At 37.8% G+C, this 14,770-nt stretch overlaps 1 pseudogene; it reads left to right on the forward strand.

The window, feature by feature from the left end:
• The first annotated feature begins 2,002 nt into the window (after positions 1-2,002).
• LOC103352044 (RNA-binding protein PNO1 pseudogene) overlaps positions 2,003-14,770 on the forward strand; it is a 137,245-nt pseudogene continuing 124,477 nt past the window's right edge.

The raw sequence follows: 14,770 nt of genomic DNA on the forward strand, positions 1-14,770 counted from the left end.
CAATTGACCACAACAGCCGGAGCTGCCAGGAGCTTCTTCCGGGTCTCCCTCTTGGGTGCAGGGGCCCAAGGTCTTGGGCCATCTTCTACTGATTTCCCAGGCCATAGCAAAAAGCTAGATCAGAAGTGGGGCATGCGGGACTCGAACTCCTATGCCACAGCACCTGCCCTTCCCACTTCTTTTTAATAATAATTCTTTGAAATAGTTCATTAAATGTTAATAGTGTGCCACACAATATTTACACATGTCAATTCATTTTGCAAATTAAAAAATAAAAGTAAAATATTTAGAGAATTTTGCCAGTTTTTTTTTTTTTAATCAGAGAACTTACCAGTAATGATTATATCACCATTTACCGAGAGTCCTTTTGGTGACAAATAATTTTATTACTAAAAGTTGCATGAGATAAGTGAGGATCTAAAAGATTAAGTTATGCCTGCAGGTAAAGCCGCCGCTTGCAGTGCTGGCATCTCATATGGGTGCTGGTTCGAGACCCAGTCACTCCACTTCCAATCCAGCTTTGCTATGGCCTGGGAAAGCAGTAGAAGATGGCCCATGTCGTTGGGCCCCTGTACCCATGTGGGAAACCTGGAAGAAGCTCCTGGCTTTGGATTGGCACAGCTCCGGTCTTTGCAGCCGATCTCTCTCTCTCTCTCTCTCTCTCTGCCTCTCCTCTCTCTGTGTAACTCTCACTTTCAAATAAATAAGTAAATCTTTAAAAAAAGGATTATGTGTTGAAAATCATTCAAGTTGAAAGTAGTAAATGTTAGATTTAATTCCAAGTAAGTCCTTCTAATACACAATGAAGATTTTGAAGAACAATTATAGAATCTTCTATAATATAATCTGTATTAGGTGATTACTCTATATGATTGAATGAATGAATTAGAACAAATTAAGGGCTATTTTGGGATCAACATTAGAGGTAAATTTACATAACTGTTGGTGAGTTTGCCAAGGTAACATTTATGACCTCTTCTTTTTGTGAAATTCCTTGAGAATAATAAAATTAAGAGATATGAAGAGAAAAAGTTCAATTTGATTGGCTGGGATAGAATGCCTTAAAGCAAGCACTTAACAAATGTGACAAAGCAGTCAATTTCCAACCACTTGAAGGTGCAACATGTTAGGCCTTGGGGCATCCTGTTAGTGGGCATTTTAGAACCCAATAGAGATCTTTTACTTGATTTCTTATGTGTATGTAAATGATGTATTTTTGGAATGAAGAGCTGACGTATACAACAATGTAATTCACATTTGTCAATGAAAAGATTTCATAACCAGGGTTGAGGAAATACGTTACTGATATGAGCTCCCCTTTGTTTTTTGTAAGCTTCTGTTAAGTTGGAGGTAGAATTTTACCACTATGACAACACGGGTAAAAATGAAGGATGTTGGCTATGTGAAATAAGTCACACATGGAAAGAAAATGCTGCATGATCTCACGTAAATGTGGGATCCAAAACTGTCAAATGCAATAGAAGCAGAGAGAATGCCAGTTCCCACTAGCTGGGGGAAGAAGAAATGGGGAGATGTTGGTCAAAGTGTACAAAGCTTCATTCATATGGGAGAAATAAATTCTGGAAGTCTATTATACAAGTCAACTGTTGTTAGTGATACTGTGCTGTATACTTGCAATTTGCCAAGAGGGTTGATCACACATATTCACACACAAAAGAAAATGGTAATGGAATGAAGTGATGGATATTTTGATTAGCTTGATTGCGGTGATCATTTACAATATATGCATATCAAAACATCAAGTTGATTATACCATATCAAATTTTTCTTTGTTAATTATACCTCAACAAAGCTGCAAAGAGAGGATATGAAGATAGGACTAAAATATCACAACAGATGTGTGCTTAAGAAACATTGCTGAGTTATTGATAAAAACGTATACAAAACAAAATAAATAAATTCTGTGTAGTGTAAGAGGAAAAAAAACAAATGGAATTTCACAACTTGAAATCTTGCTTGGGAATATTTTCTGAAAATCGTCATGGATTTAGAAGTGTTCTGTAAGCTTCATTTCCACTCTGTATCTCTTCTTTTACAATTAAACAGGCAGATTATCCTGAATGCCTGCTTTTGGTCTGCAATCTTTGTGGTGATTAAGAATATGGACTTTGGTGTCAGAAGTCTCATGATGGAAACATTCACTGCAAAATACTTGGAAGTATGTGATCCTGGACAACTCACTTAAACTCTGATTACTTGTTCCCTTGTGTAGGAATAACAGCTGCCCCATTGATGAGAGTTTAAAAAATTAGATATCATAACTAACATACCTAAGTTCCTGATTTATAGTAAAGATTAATGTTATTATATTTAAACTATGATTACTATTATTATTTTAATGTGTTATGCTGCAGTTATTGAAAGGTAGGTGAAGTGAGGGATCTTATAACTAAAAAGACACCAACTTTAACACTGAAATGTAGTTTAGTGATGAGTGCAGGGACCCAGGGTACACATTAGCAGTTATGAATGTGTACTCTTATAGTAGTATTTGTGTTTAAGTTCATTTTATTTAGGGAGCTTAGGTAGATACTTGTAGATACATAGAATTTAAGGTCTTGGGGTGGAGTGACGCTGATGCAGTGGTTAACACATAATTTGGTACACCCACATCCCCTATCCAAGTGCCTGGGTTAGAGTCCCAATTCTACTTCTGACCAAGATTCCTGCTAATGTGCTCACTGGGAGGCAGCAGATGCTGGCTCAAGTACCTGGGTCCCTGCCATCCAGGTGGGAGACCTGCATCCTATTTCAGGCTCCTAACTTCAGCTTGGCCCAGTCTCAACTCTGACTCTTGTGGGCATTTAAGGTGTGAACCAGTGGATGGAAGCCTCTCTCTCTCTCTCTCTCACTTTCTCTCTCTCATTCTCTCTCTTTCCTACATCCCTGGCTCTAGTCCCTTTTCCACCATTCTAAAACTTAAAAAAATAAGAATTTGTGATCCTGTGAGTATGAAGGAAGACATTGCTAAAAGTATATAAAAGTTGAAATTCCTTACTGAATGCTATAGATTGCAGCCACTGATCATATAAATGTGTTACTAGTACAGGAGAAAAATGAGCTGATTTTTTTAAAATATATTATTTAGGTAAACATTCACAGAGAATTTTTGATGGTACAGTAGACTTAATGACCTGAATAATTATAGTTAACTCCTGAGTGGTCATGTGCAAAAAAACCAGGAGAAATGAATGGAAAACACACTAATATAGACCTTTAGTTGAGAAGATTGTTTTTAATTTCTCCTCTACTTTGCTTTCGAAGAACTGCAAATGAAGAACAGAGATGACTTAAGGAAATTTTATCCTCTTACCTTCCCTTAAAAAATGCCTGTTTATTACTACCATCTTCCCCAATTGCCTATGTCTTCATTGTCACAAATAATCTGTCATTAAAGACTAAAGGAGGCAGAAAAAGAGGAAAAAATTAGCTGGAAGAAAAAAAAAGTAGCACTGTAATGCACATATGTTTTCTTAGTGACTTATTTGGTTGTACTAATTTGTGCATATTCCATTTAAAACAGCAATTCTCAAGTCTTTTTCCTCTTCTTGCCACCCATTACTGATGGCATACACATATGCTTGAGGCTCTCACATGCATTGGGCCATTCGCAATGTACTGTAATCCCACTCTTTCCTTTTATATCCAAATAATAATAACAGATTCCAAGTAAGTATATGATCAGCCACTCTTGTTAATGTTTAAACTTCTAAAATATTAATATTTAGCAAATTATTGGCAAATTAAATTTTTACCCTGCTATATTCTTTATGTGAATTGTCTCACTTAACCCTGCAATAATTCTATGAAGTAGGGATTAATATCTTTTTGGCATAAGTAGTCAGTTATCAAACCAACACACCTTCTCCTCTTGCACAGAGGATGCATTACTTTCCTGTGTCATTTGAAACAAATTACCAAGAACTTGGTGACTTAAACAGAACTTTATGTTCTCAGTGCTTTGGAGTTCAGAATTCTGTAATTACTTCTGATGAAACAAAATCACATTTTTGTCATGGCTTTGCTATCCCTGAAGAGGAAGAATCTGTTTCTTGGCTCTTTATGCTTCTGGGGGTTTCTGGAATTTCACTATGAGGTCAGGTTATGCTATAAAGTATAATATAATATATAATATAATATAATATAATATAATATAATATAATATAAGTCTAAAAGCAGGTAGGTACTCTCAGGGAAGATACCAGTGCATGGTTCTATGTTGCTGAGAACAGATGCCATGCATGCCTGTTTCAAGTAGTACAGTGCATAATTAAAGCAACAAGAACAGGTGGAAACCCACAATATCCAGCAATTCTAACAAACTCATCCCTCAGCTAATTTGGGCAGTGTAGCCGTATGTGCTGAACTTGGTGCTGCAAAAGTTATACCCTGACCTTTGTTACAAAAAGCTCAGGGTACATTTAAGGGCCCTCATTGAATATAAAGCTAAGCAGTTCTAAGAAAATTTTACATGTGTCCTGTAAGAAAGAACAGGGGTGTACTGGCTGTGCTCTGAGTTATTTGCATGCAAAATGATTTGTGAACTTACCAGTGCATTCTACATGGAGCACAAGGTTCTCCTTGGAAAAGCAGAGGAGGAATGGGGACCATACTGGGGCACTTCTGTCACAGCTGTCAATCCTTGACATTGCTAAATGACTCCAGTCTCCTTCACAATATCATATTTCTACTTCTGTTTGTATGAAATATTTCTTGGCCTTTGTTCTTTTTGTTTTCACATTCATTTATTTATTTAAATTGACAAATAAAATTGTACATATCCATTATGTATAACATTTACATGTTGTTTGGGGACTTGTGGAATGGCTAAATTGAGATCATGAACATAGATATTAATTTTGGCCAGTGCCACGGCTCAATAGGCTAATCCTCCACCTTGCGGCACCTGCACATTGGGTTCTAGTCCTGGTCGGGGCGCCAGATTCTGTCCTGGTTGCCCCTCTTCCAGGCCAGCTCTCTGCTGTGGCCCGGAAGTGCAGTGGAGGATGGCCCAAGTGGTTGGGCCCTGCACCCACATGAGAGACCAGGAGAAGCACCTGGCTCCTAGCTTCAGATCAGTGCGGCGCGCCAGCTGCAGCACACCGGCTGCAGCAGCCATTGGAGGGTGAACCAACGGTAAAGGAAGACCTCTCTGTCTCTCTCTCTCTCTCACTGTCCACTCTGCCTGTCAAAAAAAAATGAACATAGATATTAATTTATATATTTATCAAAATTTTTGTAGTGAGATCACTTAAAAACATAACCCTTGGCAATTTTCAAGAAGACACAACACTGTTGTTTACTATAGTCATCATGATGTGCAATAGGTCACTTATTTAACTGAGAATTGTTTTCATTCTTCCATCAACATATTACCAACCCTGCAACTAGCCCTTGGTAACCTGCTATTCTACTCTATACTCCCAAGAGTTCAATTTTTTAGATCTCATACATGTGTAATACCATGCAATATTTGTTTTTCTGTATCTGGTTTATCATTTAACATAATATTCTCCAGGTTCACCTATCTTATCAACAGTGGCAAGGTTTTCCTTGTTTTCTTAAAGCTGAAAATAATCCAAAATATTTATAGGTTTATTTTGATTTATCTGTTCACTCAGTGATGACCATTTAGGTTGATTCCACATCTTGACTATTGTGAATAATGCTGCAGTGAACATGGGAGTAAAGATATCTCTCCAACATACTGATTTCATATCCTTGGATTGCTATCTAAAAGCGACATTGCTGGGCCGGCGCTGTAGCATAGCAGGTAAAACAATGCCAAATGCTTTTTTTTTTTTTTTCCAACAAGCTAAACATTACAAGGCCTAGAGATTAGAACCTGGTATTTTGGGTAGCCATCATTGAGCCTACCAGAGTACAGAATCATTCTTGACAATAATGTTATCAGATTTTACATTCCTCTGCCCCCTACCATATGGATATCATTATGTGATAATGGGCTGCAAGCAAAAGTAATATGTTCTGCTGCAAAATTGCTTCCCATACCAAAAGTCAGCAATGAAAATATTTGACTTCTGGTTGTCCATTAATTTCCACAACCTTTAAAAATATGGAATGATAATTGCACATGCCACAAAAAAGAAAAGCCCCACAACAACTTTTAACAAGGATAACCAAAAGGAAAATGACATAAAAATATCCAACTTCATAAAATAATTGGTTCCTCTGCTGATTCTACAATTCTGGAATCAATAATCAGCATTGAGTTTTGTAAAATTTTGTTTTTAAAGTAATACACTGACATAAATAAACAGAAATACTTTTATATTAAATGAACATTATCCCATCATCCTATGACTATAGCTGTGATCACTTTTACTTGAACTGATTCTCAGTCAATATTACTAAATTATCAGTCCTAAGAAACGTTAGTGCTAGAACATAGGAAAACTGTCATTCACAATTCCCTAATGTATTATCATTTGCTTATTGTCTTCTCTAATTCATTGCCACAGTCACTGTGAGATTGGTTTCTGATATAGTAGAAAGTACACAGACAGGACAAGTACACATGAACCAGTTAATCTGTCTTCCAAGCTTGGCTGTTTCTCAACATTTTTTATGACCTTGGGTAAATACCTTTCACTCTGTTTCCTCAGTGACTACTTGATTCTTCAAAAAATAATAAACTGTTATTAAAATAAAAGAAGAGTTGAAATTTTTGGTTTTTGAGGACATTGTTTTATTACTGTTGTTATTGCTATCTTCTAAAAGAAAAATACTTTTTTCACTAAAACATAATATTTAAGCTAGAAAGATCCTAAAAATTGTTAGTATTTACACATTAGCTTCTAAGATTTCTCTTTTTTGGCCCTAACCTATAATGTTGAGTGATAAGTCTGCATGGTTTTTGTTTTTTAAAACTTGAAGTGACTTCTTTAACTCTGATAGCTGTGAGTTTCAAATGGCAAGAATATCCATCTTTTCTGTATGTGTTCCATGATCGGCTGTTGCATGTTTATGACTCTGATTTCTTTTTGTTCAGGTGACTTTATACCATTATTATTAATATTATTTTAATTGGGCATGTATAACATTGCCGCATAGAATAGAGTAGAAAGTTGCAAAACTTGGTAACTTAAACACTGAACATATCCAAAATCTGTTCAGAGTTTTGTGCATTGTATTTTGCTATTTTTGTGATGTTATCCTGTAAAATCTCCCAAATAAAACATTGAACATCCAACAAACACACAAAAAAAATAAAAAATAAAATAAAATAAACCAACTAATACATATGCAAATATTAATAAAACCTACACTATATCATGACTGGAGCATGTTCAACAGTTCATTATCATAACTTGTGAAGGTTCCAGGATGATGGTGAAGATTAAAAAGTGGCCCAGCCAAAGTGAAACATCTACTCCTAACATCTTGTGTGTTGAGCTCTTGACTGATCTCTATTCTTGGGTTTGGTCTTGCATTTGTACTGTCAGATTTAGATACAGACATATCCTATCCTGGAACATATTCCCTTCTATCACCTCAGTGCTCTGCCTTACAGTCTTCGAGTAACTCCTCATGGGCGATTTCTAAGTTAACACTTACCTGTGACTTTACATTTCCATTTTGGTGATCACCGTTTTAAAGGGCACTACCTCTCTACTTATTCCAAGGAGAATCACCTTCCTTTGGGAGTTTCTGATGCCAGGAAGCCTACAGTTTTTTTTTTTTTTTTTTTTTTTGAAGTTCTTACTCTTTGAATATCTTGGCTGATGATGTGAGGTGAACAATGGGGGAAAGGGCAAGTCTAGTTCAATTACCTATATTGCCTTGAAGAAGGTAGAGGAGCTAACTTACATCTACATAACCTGGATACTGGAGATCATTGTCCCACTACTGTTCTCAAAACCAGACCTCATTGTGAACAAACATTTTTTAGATCCAATTTTCATCAAGACTAAGTCACTGAGCTGATGGACTATTGCATTTTGGAGATAAATTATGCTTTTAATTTTGCAAATGCATCTGAACTGCAAAGGCATACACATCTAGATGTAAAACTAAGAGCAATTCCATAGATTAGGAGGCTGCATGATTTGCATTCTGCTGAGCAGGACCAATGGGCAAGGAGTGGTCAGAGTCCCTAATTTATTGGTATTTAATATTATGTGTCTCAGTGACTATGTTGTTGCATTTTATTGAACAGAGACACAATAGAAGCATGTTTATTTGCCATTAATTAAAAAATATATTCTAATCAATAAAATAAAAAATAAATCTCATGAGCTTTTTCTATTCTGCAAATGCATGCTTGGGTTGGAAAACACTTTTGAGAATATTCAAGCAGCAGCACATTTCTTTAAAACTTATTTTATTTTCTTGAAGATCCACAAATAGAGGGGACAAAGTATTGACTTTAAAATCATTCTTTTATTTTTTGGTTGCTATTAAAAATGATCTAACAGGGGCCGGCACTGTGGCTCAGTAGGTTAATCCTCTGCCTGCAGCACTGGCATCCCATATGGGCATTGGTTCTATTTCCAGCTGCTCCTCTTCCAATCCAGCTCTCTGCTATAGCCTGAGAAAGCAGTGGAGGATGGGCCAAGTGCTTGGGTCCCTGCACCTTCATGGGAGACCTGGAAGAAGTTCCTGGCTCCCGGCTTCGGATCAGGCCAGCTCTGGCTGTTGCAGTCATTTGAGGAGTGAACCAGTGGATGGAAGACCTTTCTCTCTCTCTCACCCTCTCACTGTCTATAATCCGTCAAATAAATAAAATCTTTTAAAAAATCTAACACACTTAAAACATTAAAAAACACTCTTGATAGTAATGGGAAATAGAAGTGTATTCTCTTTATCTGAGTGCCTTTAATTTTGTCCTTTTGAATGAAAATTTGGGTGAAAAATCAAAATAATAGCCATGCTCAACTATACAATTCACATGTTCACATATGTATAACTTGTCATGCTTGTGAAGATACATATCTATACACACATACATACATGATATCCATGGATATAGGTATAGTACATCTACATCATACTCATATTTAATGCAGATCTCTGGGAATAGATATAGAAACCCTCATGCCTCCTTTAATCCACCCTGAGAAGTTTATAATTAGGCAATTTACTTGTTGTGAGAATATAATAGAGGGTTCTTAACAGAAACCTAGATAGTACAGCCTACTGCACTTCTAAGTTATATGTATATCCAATTGCTCCTAGAATACAAATCTATATAATATGCTACTGTTCTGAACACTACAGTAGGCAATTGAAAGACAATAGTATTTAACCGTCTATATTAACAAAGAAAAGGTACAGTAACAATAATAGAAGGTATAAATTTTTCAGCACAATTATAATCTTGTGACGCTACCTACATATATGTGGTCAATTGTTGGTTGAAATGTCATTATACGGCACATGGCTGAGCATATACATGTTTATAAGCATTATTCTCAACTGTAATGCTCAAAATTAACACAGAAAACCCATTGGTGGAAATCTATGCCAAACCCACTCATTTGTACTACAGTGTTAATTGTGAAGTCCTCTGTCCCCACTTGTGCAATCTGTATTTCTACTTCTAAAATTCGTATATGTCATTTGAATCCAAATCAAGTGTGCATGTTACTGTTCTTGGGATCTTATTTTTCATGAACACTAGTCACCAGTTCTAGAATAAATATTTCCAGATACTGCATGAAAATCTGTTAAACAAAATTTCATAAATGATGTATCATTTTCCAATTATAAAATTCCATCTTCGGACAGTAGAGAGCTAATGTCTGTCTATAAGCTGTTAATTGAATTTAAAAAATGATGATAAAACTTTCTAGTGTGTGTTAAAACTTTCTTGGTGTTGGTGAACAAACCTGGACCTTTCATTGCTGGTCTGTCCTTATATTTTGCCTGGTTTCTGAGGCACATCAAGATTTTTGAAGATCCACAAAAACATATTTTATGGCATCTTGAGGCAGAACAGTTTTAGGGGAAGAAATTGAAAAGTTTGTTCCCATAACAAGAACTGACTTTGTACATTTTTGACATCCATCCATTTCATTTACTCAATGAATAATTAGCAGATTGTCTCTTCTTGGCTAAACTACATCACAGTGAAGCCATGGAGGTACAGGATCAAGAGCAACATTCAAAGTTTCTGTCCTTATGTTGTACACAGTCCTGGAAAGAAAGAGAGGTGGAAGAAATAATCATAGAAATAAATGAAATAGTGCAACAGAAAAAAAAAAACAGTTTAGAAATTACCTTACTTGCCGGCGCCACGGCTCACTAGGCTAATCCTCCGCCTTGCGGCGCTGGCACACCAGGTTCTAGTCCCGGTCGGGGCGCCGGATTCTGTCCCGGTTGCCCCTCTTCCAGGCCAGCTCTCTGCTATGGCCAGGGAGTGCAGTGGAGGATGGCCCAAGTGCTTGGGCCCTGCACCTTATGGGAGACCAGGATAAGTACCTGGCTCCTGCCATTGGATCAGCGTGGTGTGCCGGCCGCAGCGCTCCGGCTGCAGTGGCCATTGGAGGGTGAACCAATGGTAAAGGAAGACCTTTCTCTCTGTCTCTCTCTCTCTCTCACTGTCCACTCTGCCTGTCAAAAAAAAAAAAAAAAAAAGAAATTACCTTCCTCTATGACTGGTTGGCATAACTGATTAATTCTACCACACTTTAAAAGAACTATTAGCAATTCTTAAACTATTCAAAAAAAAAAAACAATCAAAAGGGAGGAGATTCTCCAAAAACTACTTATATGAGGCCAGTACTACCTTAATTCCTAAAACAGAAAAAGATACAACAGAGAAAGAGAACTGTAGACCAATATTCCTGATGAACATAGATGCAAAAATCCTTAACAAAATACTAACTAATGGAATTAAACAATACATTAGAAAGATCATTCACCCAGACCAAGTGGGATTTAGTCTTGGTGTGCAGGGATGTTTCAACATTAATAAATCAATAAATATGACACATCACATTAACAAACGGAAGAACAAAACCATATGAGTATCTTAATAGATGCAGAAAAAGCATTTGATAAAATACTACATCTTTCCAAGATGATAGCCTTAAGCAAATTGAGAATAGAAGGAACATTCCACAACACAATAAAGGAAATTTATCACAAACCCACAATCAGTGTCTTATTTAATGGGAAAAATTTGGAATCATTTCTTACTAAGATCTGGAACCAGACAAGGATGCTTGCTTACCATTACTATTCATTATGGTCCAGAAAGTTTTAGCCAGCACTACTAGGCAAGAAAAAGAAATCAAAGGGATATAAATTAGAAAGGAAAATGTCAAATTGTTCATCAAATTATCCCTATTTTCAGAGTATATGAACTCATAAATGAGTTTGGTTTAGTGGCAGGATATGAAATTAACAACAACAAAAAAAACCAATAGCCTTTGTATACACAGATAACGCCATGGCTAAGAAAATATATCTAAGATCAATAACAATAGCTACAGAAAATATTAAATCCCTTGGAAAGAATTTAACCAAGGAGGTGGAAGATCTCTAAACCAAGGCGGTGAAAGATCTCTACCATGAAAATTACAAAACTGTGGGGAGCAGCCCGGACTGGACTGAGTTACTGGAATTAAGACTTATTCTATGCATCTGCTCTCCCACAATATGGCGCTGGGAGAGAAGTAAACAGCTTCCACACAGCTGCCTCCAGTTCAGCTAATAAACTGTAGGACTTGCTCCTGATTGGAGGAGAGCAGCGTACTCAGCGTGTGGGCAGCCGAGTTGGGATTGGCGGAGGAGGACTATAAAGGAGGAGAGAGACGGCATGCACGAGGAACATCTAAGGGGAACATCTAGCTGAAGGAACACCCGTGCAGCCCCCGAGAAAGCCGGCCGGCGGTGTGCCGCTCCCCTGCGGAAGTGGGGAATGTGGCCAGGGGGAACTGCCCTTCCACGGAGGTGGAAGGGATAGTAGCCAACCCGGGAAGAACCAGCAGCAAACCCGGGGAGGGCCGAGCAGACGAAAGAACAGCGCAGGGTCCTGTGTCGTTCCTCCACGAAGACGGGGAGCGACACAAAACATTAAATAAATAAATAGAAGAAGACACAAAGATGCAAAAATATTCCATGTTTATGATTGGAAGAATGAATATCATCAAAAATCCATGCTACTGAAAGCAATTCACAGATTCAATGTGATCCCAATTGTGGGGAGCAACTCGGACCTAGACTAAGTTACTCGGATTAAGACTTATTCTATGCATCTGCTCTCCCACAATATGGCGCTGAGAAGGGAGAAACAGCTTCTACACAGCTGCCTCCAGTTCAACCAATAAACTGTAGGACCTGCTCCTGATTGGAGGAGAGCAGCGTACTCGGCGTGTGGGTAGCAGAGTTGGGATTGGTGGAAGAGGACTATAAAGGAGGAGAGAGACAACATGCACCAGGAACATCTAAGAGGAACATCTATCTGAAGGAACACCTGTGCAGCCCCCGAGAGAGCCGGCTGGCGGTGTGCCGCTCCCCCGCGGAAGTGGGGAAAAGTGGCAGGGGGAACCGCCCTTCCACGGAGGTGGAAAGGTCGGTAGCCAACCCGGGAAGAACCAGCAGCAAACCCGGGGAGGGCCGAGCAGAAGAAAGAACAGCGCAGGGTTCTGTGTCGTTCCTCCACGAAGAGGGGGAGCGACACCCAATCAAAATACCAATAACATTGTTCTCAGATAGAGAAAACATGATGCTAAAATTGATACGGAAACACAAGAGACTTCAAATAGCTAAAGAAATTTTAAACCATAAAAAAAAGCCAGAAGCATCTTAATACCAGATTTCAAGACATTGAACTGTGCAGTTATAATCAAATAGCCTGGGACTGGTGAAAAACAGGTAAGTAGACCAATGAAACATAATGGAAACTCCAGAAATCAATTCACACATGTATAATCAACTTGTCTTTGACAAAGGAGCTAAAATCAATCCCCTGAGCAAGGATATCTCTTCAACAAATGGCGCTCAGGAACATGGATCTCTGCATGCAGAAATATTTAACAAGACCCTCACCTAACACTTTACACAAAAATCCACTCATAATGGAACAGACACCTAAATCTATGACCTGATGCCATCAAATTACTGGAGAACATTTGGGAAACCCTACAAGACATTGGCATAGGTAAAAACTTCTTGGAAAATTCCCCAGAAACATAGGCAATCAAGGCCAAAATTGACAAATGAGATTACATCAAGCTGAGAAGCTTCTGTACTGCAAACAATACATTCAGCAAAGTAAAGAGGCAATCAACAGAATGAGAGAAGCTATCTGTAAAGTAGGCAACTAATAAAGAATTAATATAAAGAATTTATAAAGAGCTCAAGAGACTCAATAACAATAAAATAATCAAGTTAAGAAATGGGCAGTGGACTTGAATAGTCATTTTGCAAGAGAGGAAATTCAAATGGCCAACAGACACATGAGGAAATGCTCAGGATCACTAGCCATCAGGTAAATACAAATGAAAACTACAAAGAAGTGTCACCTCATTCTAGTTAAAATGGCTCTCAAATAGAAGTCAACAAACAAAAAGTGCTGGCTGGAAAATATAACCTAATCCACTGTGGGTGGGAATGTAAACTGGTACAGCCATTGTGGAAGACAGTATAGGGATATCTCAAAAAGGTGAAAAAAAGATATACAATATGACCCAGCAATTGCATTCCTGGGAACTGACACAAACAAATTGAAATCAGCATATGAAAGAGTTATCTGTACCCTGATGTTTATTGTAGTTCAGTTCACAATAGCTAAGATGTGGAATCAATGCAGATGTCCATCAACTGATGACTGGATAAAGAAATTATGTGATATATATACTATGGAATATTAATCAGCCATAAAAAGCAATGAAATCCTGTCTTTTGCAACAAAATGGATAAAATGGAAACCATTATACTTAGCGAAATAAGCCAGTCCCAAAATTTCAAACATCGTAAGTTTTCCCTGATCTGTGGTAATATATTTCCAAAAATGTGATGAATAAGAATGGAATTGACATTTTAAGATTCAGTCATTATTTACAGCTCTTGTCTCTATTGTTGAGTAACAATGTTCTCTTCTTCTTACTCTTCATTGAACACTTTACTTACTGTAGGATTAATCTTATGAGTATAAAATAAACTAAAAGTACATCACTGTAAAAATTGAGATGGAATAGGAAAAGAAAGAGGAAGAAATATCACAATGTTCCTAAATCTGTATACATGAAGCATGTGAATGTGTATACCTTAATATAAAAAAAACTATATTTAAAAATATTATCAATTTAATTTTTAAAATTACCTTTCTTGGAAAAATGACATTTAAATAAAATCTGAAGAATGGGTAAGGTATGAGGTAACCTGAACATAGTGAACAAAGAGATTTGCTCATGAAGATTAATTCTTTTTTTTTTTTTTTTGACAGGCAGAGTGGACAGTGAGAGAGAGAGACAGAGAGAAAGGTCTTCCTTTGCCCTTGGTTCACCCTCCAATGCCCGCTGCAGCCGGTGCACTGCGGCTGGCACACCGCGCTGATCCGATGGCAGGAGCCAGGTACTTATCCTGGTCTCCCATGGGGTGCAGGGCCCAAGCACTTGGGCCATCCTCCACTGCACTCCCTGGCCACAGCAGAGAGCTGGCCTGGAAGAGGGGCAACCGGGACAGAATCCGGCACCCCGACCAGGACTAGAACCAGATGTGCTGGCGCTGCTAGGCGGAGGATTAGCCTAGTGAGCCATGGCGCCAGCCTCATAAAGAT

Source organism: Oryctolagus cuniculus, chromosome 1, assembly GCF_051225735.1.
Source record: "Oryctolagus cuniculus isolate XC-2025 breed Fujian yellow rabbit chromosome 1, ASM5122573v1, whole genome shotgun sequence".
In the NCBI taxonomy this organism is placed as follows: Eukaryota; Metazoa; Chordata; class Mammalia; order Lagomorpha; family Leporidae; genus Oryctolagus; species Oryctolagus cuniculus.